The 25150-nt window shown below is 48.8% G+C and overlaps 2 protein-coding genes across 10 annotated transcripts in view; one reads left to right on the top strand and one right to left on the bottom strand.

Moving 5' to 3' along the window:
- Nucleotides 1–25150, bottom strand: part of LOC147649038 (olfactory receptor 14J1-like) — a 122617-nt gene that overhangs the window by 31635 nt on the left and 65832 nt on the right. The window lies entirely within an intron of this gene.
- LOC147649040 (uncharacterized) overlaps nt 1–25150 on the top strand; it is a 636047-nt gene that overhangs the window by 575611 nt on the left and 35286 nt on the right. The window lies entirely within an intron of this gene.

Genomic DNA, 25150 nt, shown 5'->3' with positions numbered 1-25150 from the left:
CCGCTCGTTCCCTCTGTCTGTCCAGTGGTGCCCTGGGTTTACAAACTCCCAAGGGTCCAGGCCAAACCTCTGGGCCAGAGGTAGTCCTTTAATTTGTCTTGCCAGGCTTGGAGCGTTCTTTCAGCCCTTCCACTGCTTGTTATGACTAATAAGATTGAACACCCAGCGTATCCAACACAGAAAATGAAGGAAAGTTACCAACGTGCTGGGATTATAACTTTTGACACAAGAGAGCAGTATTGCTACAGAAATACACACAAATCACTAAAAGCTCTGCAAAAATGCACAATGACTGCTGAAAATCCTACAGTGAAAGAGAGAAAAACCCAAAACTATACTCTTAACATCATGCACTACACTTCTAACTGTCCTAACCATGTCTCAGCCACTGTCTCAGTCACTCACACACAACCAAAAGTCTGGACATAACACACTTCACCAAACAGCAGCATTAAACCAGGGGTTCGTTCCAGCCACCCCCAGAATTGCCAGTGGCCAATCCCTTTGGTCAATGAACCCCCCTTTGCCGGCCCCAGCCGGTCCCCTCCTGCCGGCCGCGCAATCAGCCCAAGCGGTCCCTGCACCGCTCACTGACCCATGGTCACTTGCAAGCCCACCTTACCCCAGCAGGGACGAGGCTACGCGCAGGGACGTCTCCCTGCGGCTCAGCAGCAGCAGCCCTTTAGTCCAGCCCCCCCGAGGCTGGATTATAATACAAACCCTTTGATCCACGGGCAGCAGGTTCCTCGTCTATCCCTGCGCTGAGCGCACCAGTTGAGGAGTACCCCGAGAAGATCCCGGGGCGCGCCTTGGGGAGTCCATCCCCCGAGTGCTCCCACAGGGGGATAGAGAGGACTCCTGCCTGGCTCCCCAAAACTGACACATGGAAAGGCTCTAAAACTGCAGGAGTTTTAAAGTAGGTTTGATTATTTATTATTGACAGGTGCTGGGCACACGGGGGATTGATCCTCCAAAGACGGGTGCAAAGGTCACAAGGTGTACATTCTCTATTTATTCCCCAAGGTATTACATATGCATAGGATTGCACAATTTCCTTCATGCATATTCATTTCTTGGCCCCTCCCATCCCCATTCCATATGGTAATGAGCTCCACACCCCTCTGGGCATGCGCAGTTCACTCTGGTGGTCACTGTGGGGTCTTCAGGGATGAAGGCTCTGAACTGTCCAAACCCCTGGGTCAGCTCTGTCCAGCTCAGGAGCCTGAGGGCCTCTTTCATCTCAATGTTTTTTCTTTCCTAGAGCACTACATTAAAATAGATGTTTGTCTTGGTTTACAATTAACAATAGTACAATTTAACATCATAATCAACCCAGGACAATGTTATAGCCACTATACAGCATAGTAAATAATTCTAATTAAGACCTTTTTTTCGAGACATAATCCTAATCAATCTTATTTATATGTATATAAATACTTCTGCTTTGCTCTTCTTCATTTTTGAGAGACAAAGTTGTACAAAGGTTCAGTTCCACCTGTATAATCCTTTACACAGAAATCACTGACAAATCCTGGGGCTGGGACTGGATCCAGCCACTCCCAGGGTCCTCCCACAGAAGGAGTTTAGAAAGCCTGGGGTTCCTGGTTTATGGGAGCTAGGGGTGTAATTGGGGTGTTGGGGGTCCTTTCTGCACCTGGTGACCCAACAGGAACTTCTCTAATAACCTTTGCCTGAAGCTCCCACTGTGCCCATGACAGGAGCCCCTGGCAGTGTCGGTGACATCCTGGCTCTTTGGCAGCCTGGGCACTGCTGGGATGTCACCCTGGAGCCCCTGGCAGTGGCGGTGACATCCCGGCTCTTTGGCAGCCTGGGCACTGCTGGGATGTCACCCTGGAGCCCCTGGCAGTGTCGGTGACATCCCGGCTCTTTGGCAGCCTGGGCACTGCTGGGATGTCACCCTGGAGCCCCTGGCAGTGTCTGTGACATCCCGGCTCTTTGGCAGCCTGGGCACTGCTGGGATGTCACCCTGGAGCCCCTGGCAGTGTCAGTGACCTCACTGTTCTTTAGCAGCACAGGGATGTCACCCACCACTGGACTCCTGTCACTGCCTGTGACAAATTGGCTCCTTGGCAGCGTGGAGACACCTCTGTTGTCACCCTGGAGCCCTGGGACTGTCACCTCACGAGCCTTAGGAAGATGAAGGAGCCCTGGGATGTCACCAAGGAGCCCCTGGGACTGCACGTGAGCTCACAGCTCTTCAGCAGCCTGGAAACCCTGGGATCTGTTCATTCCTGCTCTGCTGAGGATGGATCCTCAGCACCTTGGAGGGAGGTTCCCTGATGAGTTTTACTTCTCCAGAGGCTTGTTCAGTCTGCAGCTCTTCACTCCAGGAATTCAGTCCCAAAAACTCATTAAGATTTCAAATTGCTCTAACAACACAAGCCCCTGGAAATCATTTAATGTTACATCTTCAATTATTCTAGGGTTAATTATACAGATTTCAGAAGTGTATTCAAAGAGAATATATTGTATTTATAAATAGCTCAGTGTTATTTTTTGTTCTATTTAGTTTTGTTTTTCTGTTTATAGATTGATATCAGCAATCTCCAGTTGATATTGATCCTGACCACCTCCTAAGTCACTCTGAATAGATCTGCAAATCAAGTCCCTTTGTTAGCATTCAGGAACACATAATCACAGAATGATTGTATGAAGGTGCTTTATTAAGAGCTCTGGGTGTCAGGGGTACACAGACCCAAATCTGACTCATCTTGGTTTTGAGCTGAACATGTTTTTACACTCTATCATTATATAAGTTACATATTAGTTATTAAACTTACATTGTTCTATTGTATGCATTGATTTTAGCCAAGCATGGATTTCTCATGATCCCCTGTCAAACCCCTAACATAGTTTCTCATAACTTTTTAAACAATAATTACATCTAATGACATCTAAAAATTGTATCATTTACCATATACTGCTTACACAGGTGCAGTTTCACAGGATCTTAGCAAGCACAAGGCCTAACATTTCTCAGGGCCTACTTTTAACACTCTTCTGAGGGCTTGCCAAGCCTAACTTTCTTCCTCACTCTCCAAATTTTCTATGATTTTAGAATATTTTGCTATCATTGTTTATGGCTTACAATCCATCAGCCTTTGTCCCTAAAGCCCCCCATCTCAGGGCTGGGCTCTCATCCCAGCCCTGGCCCCCAGAGCAGCTGAGGAATGGAGCCACATCCAGGGGTGTCCCCAGGGCTCAGGGCTGGGGCCAGCTCAGTTCAATCTCTTTATTGCTGCTCTGGACCAGGGCACCCAGGGCACCCTCAGGCAGCTGCCAGGGGAGCCCAAGCTGGCTGGGAGTGTGGCTGTGCTGGAGGGCAGGAAGCTCTGCAGAGGGATCTGGGCAGGCTGGAGCCATGGGCCCAGCACAATTGGATGAGGTTCAGCAAGGCCAAGGGCCACGTCCTGCCCTGGCCTCACAACCAGCCCAAATCCCTGGCCGTGCCCTGGCCCTGATCCCCACAGCCTGGCCTGTTCCCTTCATCCCTGCATTGCCAGGGACTCTGTGGGACACGGCAGCTCTGCTGTGCCCATGGAGGGAGCTCCAAGTGCCACCACTGCACTGGGAACCACAACTCAGCGCCTTTGTGTCCTTTGGGGCTCAGCAACTGGGGACACTCAGAGGCACAGCAAGTTTCTCTTCATGGCCAACAGAAAACATGGAAACATGATACAATTTGAAAAACATCAAAACTCTTCCCTCAGCAATGTGAGACAACCCAGCAGCATCTGACGTGCCCACTATCCACCAGGGATATCCATACAGGAACATTTTTAGATAAAGACAAAGGGAATTGTAAGAGCCATGAACACAATTAAGATGTTTCATGATGACTTATTTGAAGTTCTGAAAGACTGGGCAACTCCCTGAAGCTCCAAGTGTGAAGCCACTCAGTTGAGAGCCATTGGAATGCCCAGAGTGCAGCTAGAGGAGGAAGTCTGGGAGCAATGGGAAGGACACAGATGCAGCTGCTCTCGTTAAGAGATTTCCTTAGACACGGCCATTTAAACAGGAGAGGTGGAAATTCGTGAATGAGGAAGAACATGAAATAAGAGACAGAATATTGGTGACACAAATTAAAGGGGAAGATCAGTATTCCTTCTCTTGACATCGTACAATTCCAGGTGGGAAAACTTTGACATTATTTAGAAGTACTCAACTGACCCAGCTGATGAGATGTGCTCATGCCCTCACAAGCTGCATGCCGCCGTTCCTCGGTAGGGCGGCCTGGCTCGAGGACGACACAGCGGCTCCCTCAAGCCCGCTCGGACCATATGCACACAGACACCAATGTGGTGCATGGCAAAATGGCGTTTTTTAGGAAGCTGTTCTGCTTCTTATTCCATAAGTTGGCAGCGTCACTTCTGCCTGCTCCCGTCAAGCACTGACCGGGACGAGAAGAAGGGTAGGAGGGAGAGAGGGGGGGAGGCACGCCCTGTCTCCTCGTACAGCACGAAATCTTCCGATCGGTGAGTCTAACTCCCTGAACTTCTCCACATTTCCCCCCCTTCCCGTGATGTATTAAAAACTATCTAAAGTGGTAAACTTTAAGAACTACAAAGGGGACTAAAATTAGCACTATAAATTGCAACAGGTAGCACTGTTATAAGAATTGGAACTGTTAGTTGCTGAAAGCCTAAAACACAGTTAAAAGGTGATGAATGTCCAAAACTTTTAAAACTGAAACTTCAAGTAACTGCTGGCATTGGACTAACATAACATTAACTGTTTCTAGGCGTCTTTTGATAAAAGCTGTTAGTTTGTTTAACACACAGGGTCCAAAAGTCAAACTAAGACTAGCATTGAAATAGGTCCAATCAGGGTGGATATTAGGGTGGTCTGCCACGGGGATTGGTTGAACCAGGATTTGAACCAGCTTTGTTGGGCTTCTCTCTCTGCCTTCTGTCAGGTCAGTCTTTCTCGTAGTTCCGCCATGGTGTCACTCACAGCTTCGGTGTGGTGTGCATAGAAACAGCACTCTTCTTTCAGGGTGAGGCAGAGGCCTCCTTGCTGCATGAACAGAAGATCAAGACCCCGCCTGTTCTGTAAGACAACTTCAGAGAGTGAGGAGACTGATTTTTCTAGAAAGGATATAGATTTTTTGATCCTTTGCAGATCTTCGTCTACAGTCATCTGTAATTGTGAAAGACTCCGACTCTGGGTTACCAGGGCTGAGACACCAGTGGCTGTGTCGGTCACTCCTAGTCTGAGCAACATTGCTATTGATAGTCCTGTTAGCAGCTCTCTTTTCTGAAGGTGGCTGGCCTGCTCAAGGTATTGGTTCATTTCTTCTCTGGAATGGTATAGGACCCTGGGGATGACAGCAGCTAGCACACAGAAGTCAGCCGAAGCGTTCAAGTTTTCGGTAAAAACACATGGGCTTTTGCAGCCCAGTGCAGTGGCAAACCCATGTGCCGGACAAAGGGGCGATTGCCCATTTCTTGGATTTGTCTGTTTGTATGGTAGTTGCACAAACCTCTTCGTCAGCGGTGGTTGTTTCGCCCAAGCACACCCCCCGCCCGGTCATGCGACTAATAGTGATCCTACGAGATGGTGATCCGCCGCGGCATTGGAGCGGGGCCTGAGCGCTGGACCACAAAGGTAAACTGTTAAGAGCTACAGCCTCATAGAAGGGGGGTTGTGTATCATAGCATAGCCAACAAGACTGTGTAGCACTGGGGTTAGATTGATTTAAAGGCAAAAAGGTAGCGTCTAGCATTTGGTAAAGCAAATGAGAAGCGGTTGCTCTAGATTCGTTGGGAGAAGATTCCTGTGTAGGCAATGGGTGCAAATTGTTGAATTGTGAGTTTTCTGACTGTACTACAATGTTGGGCCAACTGCTTTAGGCCTCACAATTGGGAGCTGGATAATTTGTACCACTTCGCCGGGATCTTTGCCTGGCTTATTCAAGAATACTGACCACATTCTTCCTGTGGTCCAACTTGCGTCGGTTGGCTGTAAGACATGCATGATCATCCGATGACAGACCTTAGACCGGTCATCGTAAAAGCCATAAAACACCTGTCCTATGAAATTAAAACTAGGCTGCATACAGCCCATAGGACTCCAAGTTACCTGCAGAAATTCATCTGCTCTTGGTGGTGCCCACCTGTTACTCAGGACTATTGTTTCACACCCCCAATAGCCGCAAAACCAATGTCCTAGCTGGTAACAATAGTCTTTGCCAGGCTTGGAGGCTGAACACCACACCAGTATGACTGCTACAGCTCAGAACGAGGATGGATGTCATGTGTTACCACACTGGGGAAAATATCTCGAATGAGCACAGAAAACCTTGGGGTGCCTGCTGTAGTGACTTCTTGTATTACTCTATTGTTCACGGGATCGCGAAGAGCCCATCGGTATGGCTGATGGAAATTGGGATCAAACCTGGCTTGTGCCACAATCAGTGGCCACAGGACCAGGATTGCACAACAGTACCAGGGTTGCATGGATTTTACCAGGGGTGAACTCCAGGAAGTGGCCAGGGTGTTTGCAGGCTCGTTCTTCATTTTCTCCGCTCTGGAATACAGGTTATAGCGGCATCCAAGGGAGTAGTCCTGTAAATAGAAACTCAACATTTCCATTAGCATCACCTTGTGTATTCAATTTAAGGTCTGGCTTAATGGATTTCAGAGGACACCATTTAATCTCGCCGTCTTTTTTAACGGCAGCATACCCATGTCTGGCTAGGACCAATTGCCACCCCCACTCCCATTGACCTAGCTCATTTTTGATGGTAACTAGCGGGCCTTCTAGCGCTTGGGTAGCCCAATGTTTCTGGGCAGGGCTACTTTTACTGTCTCCTCTAGAAAACTGATTTAATGCTAATAGGGCAGTGGCTAACAAGCACGCTTGATCTTTGGCCGGAATGGCGCTGGAAAAATTTTCTGACTTAGCCAGCACCTCTAGTTTTGTCTTCAGCATCTGGTTGGCACGCTCAACTATGGCTTGACCGGTGCTGTTATAAGGGATATCATGGACTAAAGTGATGCCCCATTTAGAAGCAAACTCTTTCATGGAACTAGAGACGAAATTTGTTCCATTATCAGTTTTTATACAGCTCGGGATTCCAAGCCATGCCACGGCCGTCAGCCAATGTTGGATGGTCACTTGAGAGTTGCTTTTCTGGTGCTGCATAGCCACGATCATTCCGCTATAGCTGTCAACGTTTACGGCTAGCCAGGCTTGGGGCTTCAGCAGTTAACAAAGTGTAAAATCAGTCTGCCACAGCGCTGAGGCCATGAGGCCTCTAGGGTTGATTCCACAGGACCATAGCAGTGCTTTTTGGCAATGGGGGCACGTGGCTATTATATGTTTCGGTGGCAGAAATTCCACATTTCTTGACTAGCACCTTGGCCCTGATGTGGAGTAATTCGTGAAGTTGGTGCGTGTCCTTGAGGGTCCACAACCCCTTGGTGGCAGAGTCCACTTTATCATTTCCAGCTTGAAAGCATCCTTTAATTGGGTCATGACTGTTAATGTGGATAACAGATATGGTGCCTTTCCTGGAACACAATGCTTTTTCGAGCATTATGGCGGTTGTGGACATTGCTACTCCTGGCCCTGACATGGACAAAGTTTGGCCACAGACATTGAATCGATGTTGAGGTGCTCAGTGGTGAACAGTCTGCATGCCAGGACCACGGCTGACGCCTCTAGCTGTTGAACTGAAAGATTATAATAAGTCATCTTTACACAGTGCCACTGCTCTTTTGACTGCCACACTACGGCTGCGGTCGAGGTAGTTGAAGATGCATCAGTGAAAACCATTGGTCCTGGTAAGCGCCAGTCCTTGACTTTCTGTGGAAGGTCGATGTCTATGATTGTTAAAAACCGTGTCCAAGGTGGTTTGATGGCATACCGAATCTCCCCCCCAAATCCTGTAAGGGCTAGGGCAAAGCACTCTAATACCGCAGGTGACTGTGTTGGGATCTGTTTACAAACAGGTAGGTATATGGTGGATGGTTCAATACCAAGATGACTCAGAGCAAGTTTTCTGCCCCTTGAGACCAAATTAGTGAGGCACTCAACTCCGGGGGAGAACGTGCATGATGGCTTTCCCAGCACTACCCATTGTATCGGCCGAGCCTTATCGGGGGGCCCTTGGGCTAATGCTCCCACTCCCCCTCCTGGGAAACGCTAGAAAGCGTGCTGAAGTGTATCTGTTGTTCGATGTAGTCTAGGGAGCTAGTTGCCTCCGGTGTCAAAGTTTTCCATTCCCATGGGTGCTTTCCTTTCAGGAGACCGCACAGAGGGGCCATGACCTTGGGGGGTACCAATACAATATTGCAGAGCCACTGTAAGGATCCTACTAATTGCTGCATGTCGTTGAGGGTTAGAATGTCTCTCTTGATTTTTATCTGGGGGGAGGGGGTATGTAATAGTCTGTAATTCCGACCCCCAAAAAGGTCACACATGGTCCTCTTTTTATTTTGGCGGCAGCAATCCCGAATCTTTTCACTTCCAGTGCTGCTGAGATGGCTGAAATAAGTTGTTCTACCTGGGTCGCTGATGGGTGAGTGACTAGGATGTCATCCATATGTTGTATGATGATTGCAGCTGGGTCACTACTCCAAACCAGTGTCAGCACTCGGTCGACTGTGATCTGGCAGATGGTGGGCGAGTTGACCATGCCTTGAGGTAACACTTTCCACTGGAAACGCAGGTTTGGACGCTGGCCATTTGGGAACATGATGGAGAAAGCAAACCGTTTCCTGTCTTCTTCATGCAGCGGTATCGAGAAAAAGCAGTCTTTAATGTCCAGCACTGCGCAGGGCTGTCCCTGCGGTATCATTGAATTCATAGGTAACAATGTCTGTACAGGGCCCATGGGTTCGATTGTTTTGTTTACTTCCCGTAAGTCATGCAACAGGCGAAAACCCTTGCCCGATCGCTTTGGGATGACAAAAAATGGGGTATTCCATGGGCTTGTGTAAGGTTCAATATGATCATGTCGCAGCTCACGCTCAACTAACGTGAGAAGGGCGGTCATTCGAGGCTTGGAGAGGGGCCACTGCACGACCCACACTGGGTCAGACGACTTCCATGTCAGCTTGATTGGCGGGAGTGGGTCTTTGGCAGTGGCCCTTAAGATAAATTTGTCACCTTAACTCTCAGCTGGCTCAACGCATCTCTTCCTAGCAGGGGCGGAGTCTTTAGCAGGACATATGGGAAGATAGTGATGGTTTTTTCAGGCCCTTTCTCGGCGTGGATTGTAATTGCAATTAGCTGAACACTTTTCTGTGCCCAGGATGTACCCCCAGCTCCACCCACCATAGCAGCCTCTTCTAATTCCCAGCATGTAGGCCAGTGGGTCTCTGAGATAACCGTGACATCTGCCCCGGTGTCAACTAAAAATGGAACGCTGATGGTGACAAGGTTTTGGGACTGTGTCCAAGGAGGTGTAGGGATGTCATAAAGATGCTAAATCCCCCAAACCACAGGAGGGTTATCACAGTTTACAGCCATGGCCACCCAGGGGCTGGGGTGTTGGGGGCTGGTCTAGCCTTTTGAGGCATGAAGGGGTCCGCCTGGGCCGCTGGCATCGCTGCAAAATTGGCTGATTCTCATGGAGGCATTGGGTTTGGAAGATCCCCACCCCAGGGTGCGACGTAGTTGGGCCGCTTCACATTCCAAGTGGGAAGGGGCTGCACGCAGCCCGACTGCCCCCTCCCCTCCCTCCCCTTCCCGTTTCCTTGAAAATTGGAACTTCAATTTTTTTGCAAAATGACCCTTTTTCCCACAAGCCCAGCAAGGCCCCCTGGGTCGGGTCTGGCGGGGGGGATGTGAGGGGCATGTAGGAGGAGGTTCCCTGATTGGGGACAGTTGATTGCAGCATGGCCCGACTGACCACAGTTAAAGCAAGCCATTACGTTAACGACTGCCGTCTGCACAACTGCCTGAATTGTGGCGAGATGCTCTTCCCTCGCAACATGTTTGGTCATGTCGGCGACGCTGGCTCCGGCCGGTAGGACCGCAAAATTTCTTTGGCAGTTGTATTGCACTGTTGGCGAAGGCATTCTGCTACGACCGGGCCTTTCACTTCAGCCGGCAGGGCCGAAGAGTCAACCGCTGCCTGCAAACGGTCTGAAAATTGAGTGAAACTTTCGCTCTTGCTCTGTCTTATAGTAGACCATGGGGATGGTTTGGCAACAACTCTGCAGGCTGAGCAGATAGCTTCTCTAGTGGCTCGGGTGGTTGCCATGACTTCCTGGGCCCGCAGGCCCTCGGCTTGCACTTGGGGGGTGAGCATGTTTGGGTCCATGCCCATCAGGCACTGAAGGCTGGAGCCATGAAATGGGTGATCTGCTCCGGTTACTAAAGCTAGCTGCTTTTTCGCAATTTTCCTCCCACTCTTGCTTAAAAACAATCATCCCTGCCCCATCGAAAATCAATCTGCAAGTCTGTTTGATGTCAAAAGGTAACATGTCATCTCCCCTGAAAATGCCATCAATGAGGGTGGAGACCACTGCTGAATTAATTCCTTTGTCTGCAATAGCCTTAATGACAGCCTGTATGTCTTTGGAAATATGTTCTCTGATTTCCGCCTTGCCCTCCTAATCGGACCGGAAACGCCAGTTGGGCCAACAGGGCCCAATCGGCACAGGAGATTCTTATCTTTTTCCAGTCAGTAAGGGGGTTTCCTATGATTCGCCCTTTACTCGCGGAGGTGAGGGGGAGTTGCCTCTTAACTCGATATGCCCTTGTTACTTCCCTCTCCGAATCAGAGCTTGCTGTGGACCCGCCATCTGACCACCCGCCCTGACTGGTGTCTGAGTCAGAGCCGGAAGTCGACTGACTCGACATTTCCGGACTCCAGCATCTTTTTGTTGAGCTCCGGCCCTGCCTACCTCCCCTTTCGGGAGTGGAGCATTTCTTTTGCCTCGACTCGCCCCGCCTCCTGCTCACGGGGGTTCTGGCCATATAAAAGTATGTTTTTCAATGGGCACCCTGATAGGCTCTTTTTCTTTCACACGCATCCTCCCCCTTGGCCCAGCCCACCTCAGCGCCCCCCACCATGCAAATTTCCACCTCCAGTCGCTTGCGCAAGCTCGCGATGTCCATCGGTTCTGCCTCTCCCCCACCACCTGCTTTCTCACTCCGCCCTCCCTCTTGGTATTCGGCGCCATATTGTGGTGCGTAAGGCGGAAGCCTTTCTAAAACTTTTGACTCCAAGTCAGCTTTGGAGCGGCCAGCCTTGACAGCCTGATCGCCTCAAGGGGATCGAGCCCGTTCCATCCCCATGGGAGTGCCAGGGCTTGGAGAGGGTATGGAGCATGCCTGCTCTTGCGAGGGCAGGGACTCAGTAAGGTCACAGTCAGCTGCCTGCGTGGCTGCCCCAACCCCCAATTTTGGGGTGATTCGGAGGCACATTTGCACGGCCTTCCATGTTTCCTGTTCCTGCAAAGCTTTCCGCAATGCGTATACAACCCTCCCCCATGATTTGAGTGATTTCCCACTGCCCGAGGACATAGTGTCCTCTGCGAGGGCGTCAGTGCACTTTCTCCATACTTCAGGGTGGAGTAAATCCACCAGATCGATAGCTCCTACCTGCATCAATCTTGTAACTGCAAGGATAAAATCCTTGGGCTTGTAGTCGATCCCCCACTGCTTATGTACCTGAGTTACGACCTTCACGAGCGCCTCCATTGTCGCCGTGGGTCCGGGAGCATCCTCCCCGCCGGGCTGGTCCCACAGCTCCAGCCATCGTTCACTCGTCCAGGTGATTCCCGTCTCCTGGGTGATCATCCTGGGTTTTGGCACCATTTGAAGCCATTAAACCAGCAGGGCGGCCTGGCTCGAGGACGACACAGCGGCTCCCTCAAGCCCGCTCGGACCATATGCACACAGACACCAATGTGGTGGATGGAAATACGGCGTTTATTAGGAAGCTGTTCTGCTTCTTATTCCATAAGTTGGCAGCGCCACTTCTGCCTGCTCCCGTCAAGAACTGACTGAGATGAGAAGAAGGGTAGGAGGGAGAGAGGGGTGAGGGAGGCATGCCCTGTCTCCTCGTACAGCACGAAATCATCCGATCGATGAGTCTTAACTCCCCGCATTTCCCCACAGCTGCAGGTGCCCTACAGCCCTGGAGGGCTCCTGTCCCATCTGCTCTGCTCCAGTCTCAAACAGGGACCAGCATTGTCCCAGCATCATCCGAGCGCTGAATGGGAAAGGATCTCAGCAAGTCTGCAGCCCAAGGTGTCAGCAAGAGGCCCAGAGCAGGTGGTTCAAGGCTTGATTTGGTGTGGATTGGCAAATGGCAAAGAACAGGGAGGGGGCAGCATGTCAGCACGTGGCTGAGCCCATGGGAACAAAGGTTTCCTGCTGTCGTGGCTGCTGTCCCCTCTTTCCCCTTGCCCCCATTGTCTTTTGTCTCTGGCCAGCCCCCGGTGAAGAGCCTGGCTCTGTGTTCTCCATCAGCTCCTGGGTGGCACTGCCAGGCTGGGATGAGGAGCCCCTGAGCCTTCCCTGCTGCGGGCTGGACAAGCCCAGCTCCCTCAGCCTCTCCTCACAGCCCAAGGGCTGCAGCCCCAGCTTGGAGGCCCTGGCGTGAGCCTGCTGCAGCTGCCAGACATCTTTCCTGCCCTGGGGAACCCAAGCCAGGCCCCAGGGACCGGGATCATGCATGTCCTTGATGTCCTGCTCACACAGCCCCGGCCCCTTGTCCCCGTGCCGGGCTCTGGGCTGGATCCTGTGCAACATCCTTAGGCTGTGGCTCCAGGAGCACCGGGGGGACAGCGGGGGACAGGGGACCCCACTGGGCATGGACAGTGTTGGACTTCTCTGGGGGGGTCAGTGTGAGGGGGGGCTGGGGCAGAGTGACCAACGCAGTGACCTCACACAGCCCCCTGTGATGTCACAGCCTGCTCTGTGACGTCACACAACTGCTCTGTGATGTCACACAGCCACATTGTTATGTCACATGTTACATGTAATGTAATGGCTCTGTGATGTCACAGCCAGCTCTATGATGTCACATCCAAACCTGTGATGTCACAGACATTTCTGTGACGTCAGATCTCCATCCTGTGATGTCACAGCCTGGCCTGTGACATCACACAACTGGTCTCTGATGTCACAAACCACTCTTTGATGTCACAAAGCCACATTGTTATGTCACAGCAAATTCTGTGATGGCCTGCTCTGTGATATCACACCTCCCCACTGTGATGTCACAGCCAGATTTGTGATGTCACATCCACCTCTGTGATGTCAAAGACAACTCTGTGATGTAACAGCCTGCTCTGTGATGTCACATAACTGATGTCTGATGTCACAAATCACTCTGCGATGTCACAGAGCCACATTGTAATGTCACATCCTGCTCTATGATGTCATAGCCTGCTCTGTGACGTCACACAACTGGTCTATGATATCACAAACCACTCTGTGATGTCCCACAGCCACATTGTAATGTCACAGCCACCTCTGTGACGTCACAACCTGCACTGTGATGTCATAGCCAACACTGTGATGTCACAGAAATGGACTATGTTGTCACAGCACATTCTGTGATGTCACAGCCAGACCTGTGATATCACAGCCTGCTCTATGATGTCAGATCTCTCTCCTGTGATGTCACAGCCTGCGCTGTGATGTCACAAACCCCTCTGTGATGTCACACATCCATATGGTGATGTCACAGCCAAATCAGTGATGTCACAACCTGCTCTGTGACGTCACACAAATCGTCTATGACGTCATAGTGTGTTCAGTGATGTCACAGCCAGCCCTGTGATGTCACAACCTGCTCTGTGACATCACACCCTGCTCTGTGATGTCACACAACTGGTCTTTGATGTCACAAACCACTCTGTGATGTCACACAGCCACATTGTAATGTCACAGTGAATTCTTTCATGTCACAATTTACTCCATGATGTCACAGCACATTCTGTGATGTCACAGCCATTTCTGTGATGTCATAGCCTCTTCTGTGATGTCACACTCTTTTATGTCACACAACTGGTCTGTGATGTCACAAACCACTCTATGATGTCACACAGCCACATTGTAATGTCACACCCTACTCTGTGATGTCACTGCCTGCTCTATGATGTCAGACCTCCACCCTGTGATGTCACAGCCTGCTCTGTAACCTCACAGCCTGCTCTGTGATGTCACACAACTGGTCTCTGATGTCACAAACCACTCTGTGATGTCACACAGCCACATTGTAATGTCACAGTCTGCTCTGTGATGTCAGACCTCCACCCTGTGATGTCACAGCTAGATCTGTGATGTCACAGAGACAGCCCATGATGTCATAGCTGCTCAGTGACCTCACAGAACCGACTCTGTGATGTCACAGCCCACTCTGTCACCTCATGTCACCAGATGATCAATTGTCTACCCCAGGTGAGCACACACTGCTCCTTCTCCAAACTGTAGTGGTTTAGATTTGCCAATTTCTTTTTCCTGGCCAATTCACCAAATAAATGTTGTGGTTGTAAAGCAGTAACTTAAAAATCACTAGAAAACTTACTTAGTTCTTGCTGTGAGATATGGATTAGAACAAGAGCCAAACAGGCTTAAAACTTAAAAGTAATAAAGAAAGTTTATTAACAAAACTACAAGAATAAGAAAACCAGAATAAACCTCCAGAAAACTCCTTTATCCCCCACCATTCTCTTGTTCACATAACAACATAGAGACAAAAAACTTTGGAACTTTGGTGTTTAAAGCAGTCCCAATTCCTGCTAGAGTCTTTTCATCAGTCATTGTAGAGAAACAGAAATCTTCTTCTGCTAATTTATGGGGTTTCTCACGAGAAAACTATTTCCGTTATAGTTTTCTATTTCTTTGATGCCAGCTGCCTGGAAATCCTGTCATCAGTTCACTCCTCCCATTTCACATCACTCTGAGGTGTGTATGGGTCAATGAGTCCAGGGATGTCATTTTTAAAGATGAGTTATTCAAAGGCAAAAGTTCTCTTCATCTGTCTCTGTGAGCCTCCCTGGAAACAGAAGTTTTCTCATTGCCCCTCAAGGCCTCAAATCTTCACTTCACTCTGTTCCAGCATCTCACTGGAACAGAGTTTTTGCTCAAAATCCACACTTTGAACTACTTTATTCCTCCCTATATACTCTGTCATGAATTAAAGGAGTTTTTTCAGAACACTATTGTCTATCTCCATAGCTCATCTTATAGCTATCTTAAAGGTAAAGTCACCCCATGACACAAACCCACTGGCCCATGGACACCACACAATGCCCATGGTGGAAGGAGGGGAACTGGAAGTTCTCCAGCCTCAGTGTCCTGCCAGCTCAGCCAGGCCCACTGGAACATTGGGCTCCAGCCCCAGCAGGGACCAGCAGAGAGACCCCAGCACAGAAGAATGCATGTGGAAAGGGGAGGGGAAATATCTTCATCATTTTGGGCTCATGATTACCATATGTATGTTTAGTCTGGGACAATCAATGAATGGGGGTGTGCAAAATACAGAATAGAAACAGAAACTTCCCTGTGCTCAGCATGCCCGGCTTTGGGAGGAGCTGTCCCCCCGAGCATCCGGCCACATCAAGAATGCTGCTTCTCAATGCTGCATTGGTGCTGAGCAGTTTTGATTTTAGGAAATTTTGGGCACACTCCCAGTGCCAAGGAAAGCTGTGTCTCCTGCTGTTCACAGGCAGAGAAGGGCTGCTGGGAGATGTGGTGGTCAGAGGCTGCCTGGGGTACAGTGACCATGGAATCATCGAGTTTTCAATATTCTGGGACAGAAGGAGGGGCAGCAACAAAACTTCTACACTGGAATTATGGAGGGCAGACTTTGGCCAATTCAGGATGCAGATTTGGGCAGAACTGAATCAGGTACTGATTTTTGTAAGGGAAACAGCCCTTAAAAACAAAGGGGTCCAGGAAGGATGGACACACCTCAGGAAAGTAAACTTAAGGGGGAAGGAGCAGCCTGTCCCTGTGTGCCAAAAGATGAATGAGTGAGGAAAATGCCTGGCCTGGCTGGGCATGGAGCCTTATCCAGGAACTCAGGATAAACCATGGACACATCACCTTTGGACCGAAGGGCAGGAAACTCAGGAAATATTCAGGGATGTCTTTAGGTCATGCAGAAAGGAAATGAGAGAGGTGAAAGCTCAATTAGGACTTAACCTGGCTGCTTCTGTGAAGGATAATAAAAATAATGTTACCAATACATTAATGGCAAAGGAGGTTAACTAAGGACAGCCCCCATTCCTTACTGGGGGGATAAGGTTCCCAAAGATGAGGAAAAGGACTATTGGGATCAGAGCACACAAGGCCAACTGAGTGATGTTAGAAAAGGTATTTTATTGCATAGTCCATCAGTCTCAGGGAAGGATGAGACACTTATGATTATACATTCAACATCATCACCTCAGAAACCACCTAAATTCTATTTACAATCTCATTTATAAACTTTTTAACCAATCAACAAGTCACACAAAAGCTCAGCAGCATCTTCATAAACCAATCATCAATTGCTTTGTCTCACATGATGCTGCTGCAATGTGTCTTTTCTTATCCAATCATAGAACACTACAGAAACTTACATTGCTGTATCTGTAATTCCTTACTGACTTTAGAACAGGTTATATGTGAAACTTCAAAATCTCTATTATCTTACTGAACATATTTATTCACTTATAGAATGCAAGCATTTCTACTTGCTGAAAGCATGTGTCAAACAAATTTTGACTTAAATTACAGCCTTCTACTCTTACTTCATGTTTGTACAGCTTCACTGTTGTAAAGTCCCAAGCCTTCCCCGTGGTCTCAGGTCAAACTCTGTGTCCATCTCTGTCTCTGGGCCTGTATGCTCAAGGCCCTGAGAGCTCTCTGTGCCTGCATTTCCCACACAGCCCAGCTTGGGCTCCCCTGGCAGCTGCCTGAGGGGGCCCTGGGTGCCCTGGGCCAGAGCAGCAATAAAGAGATTGAACTGAGCTGGCCCCAGCCCTGAGCCCTGGGGACACCCCTGGATGTGGCTCCATTCCCCAGCACTCCTCGCGCCTGCCCATCCAGACAGATTTTGAGCCGGGGAACAGATGCTGCAGAGGCTGTTGGATCAAGTTGCTGGGAGCAATCCCAGCAGTTTGGGATTAGTGCAGCTGTGGCTCTGCACAAGAGAGCTCTTCAGCCACTTTCTCTCTTTTCCTCCCTCTGGCCATGGAGGCAGCTTGTGACTTCAGCGTGTGCCTCGTGTGTGCAAAGAGCAAATCTGGGCAGAATCGGGGCACGGAGCCTTTGGGGCATCTTGGCACCTGTGCTGGGCACAGAAGGTGTTTTCCATTGCACTGAGACTGTCTGCTATGCAAAGTGGATTGAATACCCAGCAGAGGAATGACTTTTGTTTGGATGGAGCTGTGCCTTCCCTTGCTTTGTTTGCTGACAAGGAATGAACATCCCTCTGTGTCTGGGGCAGCTCCTTCTGCAAGGAAAGCAGGTGGGAGTTGGAGCCAAGGAGCTGAAAGCTGCAGGCACAGCCTGGAGGGGAGGGAGCTCAGATTTGCACAAGGCTGCTCTGAGTGCCAGGGCTTGGATGAGGGAATTGGTGGCGTGGGGGTAGGGACAAAGTCTGATGGATTGTCAGCCATGAAGGGTCTTGATTTTCACATCTATTCAGAGTGCAGGAGGAGGTGCTGGGGATCAATATCAACTGGGGATTGCTGATATCAGTGCATAAACAGGAAAAGAATAAATGGGAAAAACTAACTTCTCCCTCTGTATTTTTTTAATGAAATACATTATTACAAATAGAGTGGATGCTTAGCCAAGTTCTGCCTATGCTCAGGTTTCTGGCAGGAGCTCTCTTTCAGGCCACCTGCACTGGAAAATTGCTCTTGCTCCCAAGTTCTTTAGAATACCCCATTAGGTCGAATAGAAAATGAATTATTTACTGAATGGACTCCAGATTAACAGACAAGAGACTTTAAACAGACTGCTTCCTCCACAGGATAAACCAAAGAAGTGCTAGTGGATACAAACACAGGGCACAATCAAGTTACCTATATTACAGCTCGTGAAGAGCTGGCACAGATTAGGAGTCAATGGAACTCAGCACCCAATTGATGGTGGAGCACACCTGGAGCCCTTTCTTTCCCTCAGCTTCCAGAAAGGAAGCACCAAGATGCATCCAGGCTTGGCACAGAAGCCCTGCCCGTTTCCAGGGGCGATGCAGAAGAGTTGTGCTTTGTGCAAGTTTTGTGTAGCTTTTCTAGTTTGTAAAGTGAAGTGTGTGTCAGTCCAGAATCCAAGGCTCATCTCCCTTCAGGCTGCTCTCAAGGCAAGATGTTTCTGGGCAGCTGGGAACTGCAGCTCCCTGGCAGCAGAGAGAAGTCAGGACAGGACAGATGTGCGGCCTGGGTTATCTCCCCAGTTGCTGTGAGGGGGAGATGCCCTGAGTTATGGCCCCAGCTGCTGGACAGAGCAGAGGAGCCCTTCTGTGGCCCAGGGGAAGTCCTGCTCCAGGAACCTGCTGGAACCAAGGGGCCCTTGTGACATTGGGATGCCTGATGGAGCCAAGGTACCATGGGGACACCAATGAACCTCCTGGAACCAAGGGGCCCTTGTGACACTTTGGAACTACAGAGACCATTGCTGAGGACGGAACCTCATGGAACCAAAAGCCCATTGTGACAGATCAGGGCCTGGGGGCACCAAAAAGAGCATTGTGACACCGTGGGGCTCCATGGAGCCAAATATCCACTGGGACAGTGCAGAACCTCCTGGAACCCAGGGGCCTCTGTGACACTGCAGGGCCTCAGTCAAGGAGTGCAAAGGTCTCAAACATTCCTTGCAGGGTTCTGCCTTGGGGAAGGGGAACCTCCTTGGTGGCACCTTGGGCTGGCACACACTTGAGGAGTGCGTCTGTTTCCAACAATGAGACCTCAGAGTTTTAGATTGCTTCAAAATAAAAAGGGAAAAACCTCTCTTTCCTGAGTGCAGGCAGCTCTCCAAGCAAAGCAGGTCCCAGGTGAGGGAGGACACAGGGGATGGGGTTGGGGAATGTGGAGCAAGGTTGTCCACACTGGCTCACACCTCAAGGCACAGCTTCTCTGAGCAGGCCAGACCTCCTGAGGAGAGACCCTGGCTCAATATCAATCACAGAATGCTGCAATCACCTCTGCTCCAAAGAGAGCAGGAATAAAATACATCCTTTAGAACAGGAATGTGCATTTCCTAGAAGCTGTTATAAATACATATTATAATATTGGCTTTTCACAAGGATTCAGATGAATGCTGTATGTACCACGTTCCAATGGCTTTGCTGTAACAGTCGATCGAGGATGTTTGAACTGTCTGCTCAGTTGGGATAACTCCAGTGAACAGATGATGGGGACCCTGCTGCTATCAACACTCAGCACCTGTGCAAAGAAGGAGCCAAGGCCCAAATTCAAAGGGGAGAAGAAGAGGATTAAAACCACAAGCCAAGACACAGGCATGCTCTAAAAAGGGGGACCCAAGGAGTGGCCATGCTAAACAGTTCATGGGAAATGTAAAGTAGTTAATGGGAAAGTTTGAATATGCATAAAGTCTATGAATATGCATCAGGTGATGCAATAGAAATGGGATAAAACACCAGGGGTGCTCTTGTCAGATGGCCAAGCACCCGGCCTTTTTAACCCTTTGCTTTATTGTTTTTGTTTCCTACTCACTTTCTTATTAAACCTTTTAAAACTGACCAGGAAAGTGAATGTTGTTTTTCACAGGTGCCCAGATGGGATATTTGGACCCAAAAAGGGGAATTTGGCTGGAAAAGGAACAGTTTGGCCCAAAATTGAAGGTTTGAGCAAAAAAAAGGCGCAGTTCAGATGTAAAAATGAGAGTTTGGTTTAAAACAAATGGGAGTCTGACTTGAAATGTCGACCCAGGTGAGCCAATGAGGGCCTAAAAAGCGGGAATTTGAGTACTCAGGTGAGAAATTTGGACCCAAAAATCAGAATTTGGGCCAAACAATAGGAATTTGGGTGCCCAGATAGGATGTTTGGACTCAAAAAGGGGAGTTTGGGTGCCCAGATGGGAAATGTGGATCTGAAAAGAGAGAATTTGCCTTCCAAAAGGAACAGTTTGGCCCAAAACTGGGGCCACAAAAAGTAGAAGTTTATACCCAAAAATTAGAGTTTGGATTTAAAAAATGGGAGTCTGATGCTAAAAGGTCAATGCAGGTGAGCCAATGGCAGCCTGGGGGGAAATTTGGGGCAAGAAAGGGAGATTTGGGATGAAATAGGGGATTTTGGCCCAGAAAAAGGGAGCTTTGGCCCAAAAATAGAAAATTTGGGGTCAAAAAAGAGGAATTTTTGTGCCCAGATGTTGTGGCTGGGTCTGGGGGTCTCTCCATCCCCCAGCTCTGCCACAACAAATCCCAGAGAGACGTCCCGGGTAGGAGCCGCCGTCCGGGGTTTCCAGGCAGTTTCCAGGCAGGGGGAACCCTCAGGAGCACGGGCAGAGGCTTCAGGTGATCTTTCAGCTCTTTGAGAAGCCATTTCTGCTCTGTGCTCAGCTCTGCTCAGCCCAGCCAGCTCCCTGCAGGGGTTCCCCTGCCGACGCAGAGCAGAGACGCGAGGCCATGTGGCGTTCCACAGAGAGCCTTTAATGCAGGCCTCAGCCAAGGGGGCAGGGATGGGCCAAGCTGAACTGGGCAAAAGCCGGGGTTTTTATAGGGGAGGGGGCAATCGGGAAGGGGACCAAGGGTCTGGGAGCGGGATAAGATGGCCAGGAGTTACCAGGGAGATAACATGGGCTCCTGAGGCAGGAAGGGCTCCACAGCTCAGTCACCGTCACTCGGTGCTTTGGTCTCACCTGAGGGGGCAGATCTCCAGGGCGGGAGCCTGGCAGAGGACTGGGCTGCCTCCACTGCCAGGGGGGAAGTTTGGGCCACAAAGAGGGAGTTTTGGTGCTGGAAGGGAGAATCTGGGCTGAAAAAGGGGGAATATTGGGTGGGAAATGTGGAGCCATAATGGGGAATTTGAGGCTAAATATAGGAATTTGGGTGCCCAGATGGGAAATGTGGACCCAGAAATGGGAATTTGGATTCTGCAAGAGAGGCTTTGGGTGAGAAAAAAAGAAATTTGGGCCTAAAAAAAAAAAAGGATTAGGGCCAAAAAAAGAGGAACTTGGGCCCAAGAAAAGGAGAATTTGGGCTCCCAGGTGGGAAATTTGGAGCCAGAAGGAGGAATCTGGTGTTAAAAAGGAGAATTTTGGCCTAAAAAAGAGGAATTTGGGCACCCAGGTGGGAAGTTAGGGCCCAAAAAGGGACTTTGCACCCAAAAAAGGGGGAATTTGTGCACATAAAGTGGAATATGGGTCAAAACCCCAGAAATTTTGTCTGAAAAAAGGAGAAGTAGGGTGCTGAAAAAAAGGGAAGTTTGGACCAAGAAAGGGGAGTTTTGGCACTGAAAGGCAGAATTTGAGCCTCAAAATGCAGATTTTGGTTGCTCCGGTGGGAAATTTGGAAGCCAAAAGGGGAATTTGGGTCCAAAATAATGGAAATCAGAACCAAAAAGAGGGTAATTCGGGTGCCCAGATGGGAAATGTGGACCCAGAAGGGGGAATTTGGATCCCAAAAGGACAGTTTGGGCCAAAACTGGGGGTTTGAGCAACAAAAAGGGGCAGTTTAGATGTAAAAATGAGAGTTTGGATTAAAACAATGGGAGTCTGATGCTAAAAGGTCAAGCCAGGTGAGCCAATGGCAGCCAGGGGGGAAATCTGGGGCAAGAAAGGGAGATCTGGGATGAAAAAGAGGAGTTTGGGCCAGAGAAAAAAGGGGAGATTGTGTCCAAAACAAGGACAGTTTGGGCCCAAAAATAGGAATTTGGGTCCTCAGCTGGGAAGTTTGTACCTGAAATGGGAACTCCTGGCCCAGGAAAGGAGAATTTGGGCTTAAAAAAAGGGGAATTGGGTTGCTCAGATGAGAAATTTGGACCCCAAATGAGAGTTTTGGGGCTGAAAGACAGACTTTGGGCCTAAAAAGGGGAGATTTGGGAACTCAGGTAGGGTATTTGGACCCAAAGAGAAGAATTTGGGGCCAAAATGGGTACTTTAATCCCAAAACCAGAAAATTTTTCTGCCCAGATGGGAAATCTGAACCCAGAAGGGGGAATGTGGTTCCAAAATGGACAGTTTGGCCCAAAAGTGGGGGTTTGAGCAACAAAGAGTGTTGGTTTAGACCCAAAAATGAGAGTTTGGATTAAAAAAACAATTGGAGTCTCATACTAAAAGGTCAACTCAGGTGAGCCAATGGCAGCCAGGGGGTAAATTTGTGGAAAAAAAGGGGAGATTTGGGATGAAAAAGGGGATTTTAGGCCAGGAAAAAGGAGTTGGGGTGCAAAAAGGAGAATTTTGGCCTAAAAAAGGAAAATTTGGGTGCCCAAATGGGAAGTTTGGACCAAACTGGGGAAATTTGGGATCTAGTGGGAAACATGGACACAAGAAGCAGAATATGGGTCTAAAACCCAGAAATTTGGGCTGAAAAAAGGAAAATTGGCATGCCCAAAAAAATAGAAGTTTGGATGCAGAAGGGAGAGTATTGACAATGAAAGGTAGAATTGGGGCCTAAAAAAGTAGAATTTGGGTGCTCAGGTAGGGAATTTGGGCCCAAAAGGGGAACTCTGGGTCCAAAAATTTCCCATTTGGGCTCAAAAAAAGAGGAATTTGGGTGCCCAGGTGGGAAATGTGGACCCTGAAAGGGGAACAGTTTGGCCCAAAACTGGCGGTTTGAGCAGCAAAAGGGGCACTTTAGATGTAAAAATGAGAATTTGGATTAAAACAATGGGAGTCTGATGTTAAAAGGTCAACCCAGGTGAGCCAATGGCAGCCAGGGGGAAATTTGGGGCAAGAAAGTGAGATTTGGGATGAAAAAGGGGATTTGGTGCCGGAATGAAAGGAAGTTTGTGTCCAAAAAGGGAGAATTTGGGCTTAAAAAGGGGGAATTTGGTTGCTCAGATGGGAAATTTGGACCAAAAAGGGGTAATTTGGACCAAAAAGGGGTAGTTTGGAACAAAAAGGAGGAATTTGGGCACTCAGGTGAGAAATTTGGACCCAAAAAGTGGATTTAAAATGAGAAAAAATAGGTATTTGGGTGCCCAGATGGGAAATTTGGACCCAGATGGGAAATCTGGTGTTAAAAGGGAGAATTTTGGCCTAAAAAAGAGGAATTTGGATGCCCAAATGGGAAGTTTGGACCAAAACAGGGGAATTTGGGATCTAGTGGGAAACATGGACACAAAAAATGGAATATGTGTTCAGAACTTAGAAATCTGGACCAAAAAAGGAGAATTCGGGCACCCAAAAAAGTGAAGTTTGGACCCAGAAGGGGGAGTTTCAACACTGAAAGGAAGATTTTGGGCCTAAAAACCCAGAATTTGGGTGCTCAGATAGGAAATGTGGACCCAGAAGGGAAAATATGGCTCCCAAATGGAACAGTTTGACCAAAAACAGGGGGTTTAAGCAACAAAAAGTGTTGGAGAAGATGAAAGAGGAAAACTTTATGAATATGATTATTTAGCCAAAGATTCTGAAAATATGAAGCCTAGAATGGAAATAGAAATGAAAGCTTGCTTTGAGTCATAAAATGCTGAGTACAGGTTAGTGTATAACCACAGAACAATAGCTTAGCCAGCTAAAGGAGAATCCCTGTTGATGAAACAATGTCCTTCAGCAGACAGAGAATCCAAAAGTCAAGCAGGAAGAGAGGAATTTGTAAAGCTTTTAGAGTTTGAAATGTAACACTGTATGGTAATGTAGTAATTCTTAAAAGCTATATGTAAATCCTTTACTGGGTGTATGTTGTTGTGGTTGGTTACTGGAAATTAGAACCTTCATTATGGAAACGGCTATAATGTATTGTAACAGGAACTTCACTCGTTTGTTCCCCCCTCTCTCTCTTTAAGCTCTCCTCTCTTGTCCTCCCCACTCTCTTACCCCTGGCTCTTGCTCTTCCCTCTCCAGTCTCTCTCCCTCCCTGACCATGTGTACGCCGAGGCTGGCAGCAGAAACGGGTCTCTTCCTCCCTCTACCCAAATAATAAATTGCTTATACCTGAACAGCTTGACCCTGCAGAAGTCTCTCACCGTGAGCATTTTGTACATCTATAGCAGTTCATGCTTTTCCTTAGACACCAGGGGAAGTGGGATGAGCTTTTGGGTTGTGATATGTTTTTCTCCCTCTGGAATAACCCTGAATGGCAGAGGGACTGTGGGATCAAAGTCCCCTCTGGTCCTTTGGTGTTGGCCCTTGAGAAAGAAAATCAGGCCAACAAAGGGAAGCTCAAACGGTGCTGTTGGAGCTGCAGCCTCGGCCAGAGGTGCATCAGGCTGAGTAAGGCCTATCCAGCAGCAGCCCAGCAAGAACAGAACTGTACTCATTTAATCAGCCCTCCCTTTAGGAGGCAGCAGGAGGAAGAGGTGCACTTGGAAGCTCCATTTGCCCCTCTGCCCCCTCCACACCTGCAAGCTCCATTTCCCCTCCACCTCCTCCCGACAGCTTTAAGGGGGCATCAGCCCCAACACCCCCAGGTAGCCCGATTGCATCTCGGAGCAGAAAGCAGGGACTACAGGCACCCTTGTGGGAAGCAATAGCACCAGAAGGGACAATGGTAGTTAAGGAACCCTTTTCTCCTCTCGACAGAGAGGCCAGAGAAATGGTCACAAAGGATTATCAGAGTGACCCAGTAAACAATGCCAAATGTTTATGATATATAGTCAAACAACATAACCCAGATTGAAGGGACAAACAATTGTTACTAGATGCATTAACCAAAACTGAGAAACAATTGGTTCTAAAACCAGCAGGGGACCTGGCAGAGGACCATTAGAAAACATGACAAATGGATGGAAAAGAATACTTTCCTCTGCAGGACCCACCATGGGATCCAAATCAGACAAGTGCAAGGAGAAAGTCAGAAAGCTGCCAGGAGTGGAGAGTGAAGGGAGTGGAGAGGGCTGGACCTGAAACCATGAACTGGGCAGCCTTATATGCAATCAAACAAGGTCCCTGGGAATCTCCCTGAGAACAGAGTTTTGCCCAGGTGACTGCCATTTGTAGAAATGAAAAGGCACAAGAAAACTGTTTCTTGTGGAGAACTCTCCATGGCATGACAAGAGAAAACTCCTCTCCCTGCACAGACTGATGAAAAGACTATTGTATA

The sequence above is a fragment of the Cyanistes caeruleus genome, chromosome 28 (assembly GCF_971803275.1).
Source record: "Cyanistes caeruleus chromosome 28, bCyaCae1.hap1.1, whole genome shotgun sequence".
In the NCBI taxonomy this organism is placed as follows: domain Eukaryota; kingdom Metazoa; phylum Chordata; class Aves; order Passeriformes; family Paridae; genus Cyanistes; species Cyanistes caeruleus.
The sequence above is the reverse complement of the archived record's forward strand: the minus strand, read 5'-3'. Positions and strand labels throughout refer to the sequence as shown.